The 1,351-nt window shown below is 39.5% G+C and overlaps 1 non-coding gene across 1 annotated transcript; it reads right to left on the bottom strand.

Moving 5' to 3' along the window:
* Positions 1-1,007: 1,007 nt before the first annotated feature.
* Positions 1,008-1,079, bottom strand: trnat-cgu (transfer RNA threonine (anticodon CGU)). The gene has a single exon. It is a non-coding gene; the product is annotated as a tRNA-Thr (tRNA).
* Positions 1,080-1,351: the final 272 nt, after the last annotated feature.

Here is a 1,351-nt window from a genome sequence, read left to right as displayed (position 1 = left end):
TTCCTACAAGTGATCAAATATACACAGTTTTTAGATCTTGGAGTCCCTTTGCACAGTGATAGAAAAACATTACCATTGGAATAACTGCCCACCCACTTGTGGTGCTGGAAAAATTGCCCTGATCTCTGCGCTTAGGCTCAGAGAGAGGTGAGATTTTAGCCTTTACAAGGAGATCACCCAGGTTTTTGTTCCTCCTGAAGGCTGCAATTGCCTTGTGATCCTGAAGCATATGTGTGTCCTGAGTGAACCTTTGAAAGTTGCTCTTGATAACTCTGACCAATTTGCAGGTGGAGGGAGAATATGTGATCACCACTGGGATGAGGGGAGAAACATCAATTGGCTTGGTCTGCAAGAATGAATTGAAACATTTTCTTAAAAAGGACCAACAGTACCCCTAGTGGAGAGAGCTGAGAATAAAATCTTGACAGCTTCCCCCAAATCACTCTGTTGAGTGCAGATCCTGTGAAATCTCAGTAATTGGGATTTAATTATCCCTGCAAATGTGTGTTTTGGGTGAAAACTTGTTCTGAACAGTAAGGCATGTGTATCTGTAGGTTTGAAAAAGACTTTAACATCTAATTTGTGGTCATTTGGGAAATTTGGGCCCTTAAATGTAGTTGTGTCTAAAAATCAATTGAGGATTTATTAATGGTGGATTTCAGTTTGATGGAAGCATTATGGTCATTAAATTGTCATTATTAACATTAATATGAATTATCAGTGTAAATATGCTTTTGCGAATGTCTCCTGTTGTCAGATATCCTGTTTGGATCGTCCACTTTGACTCTTCACAACGTATGTTATATTCTGTTAAATATTTAACCTGTGAGTAAAGGAAACTGATACTCACACTGAGTAAAGCGCCAACAACAGTGATGTTGTTGCACCAGAGTCATGTCTAAAGTTCTGTTCAGTGTTTCTGGTTATTGGGAGCAGAGTGTTTCCCCTACTTAAAGCAACGTGATCAGCAAGTACAGAATCAAACAGGTTTTTAATCACTGTACTAAAGGCACAGATGGGGATTGAACCCATGAGCTTTGGCAGACGAGACCAATGCCTTGCCACTTGGCCACTATGCCACACAGGCTGAGCTTTGTCCATACCGTAACATCATATTCCTCTTGAATTGTTCAATTAAATGAATTGATGAACATGTTTGTCATCTTAGTTGGTTTGAGTGCTCAAAGTAGAGAATCACTGCATAAGAATCAGTCCATTCAAAAGCAACATTCTCCAATATTCCAAAAACCCAGAGAAAGATTGCCAAATGCGAACATCATTCCAAGGAAAGCATGAAAAAATGTTGCAAGCTTGTAAAGTGTTGCCACATTTATAGTGCATCTGGTCAACA

Source organism: Oreochromis niloticus, unplaced genomic scaffold (genome assembly GCF_001858045.2).
Source record: "Oreochromis niloticus isolate F11D_XX unplaced genomic scaffold, O_niloticus_UMD_NMBU tig00008358_pilon, whole genome shotgun sequence".
NCBI lineage: Eukaryota > Metazoa > Chordata > Actinopteri > Cichliformes > Cichlidae > Oreochromis > Oreochromis niloticus.
The sequence above is the reverse complement of the archived record's forward strand: the minus strand, read 5'-3'. Positions and strand labels throughout refer to the sequence as shown.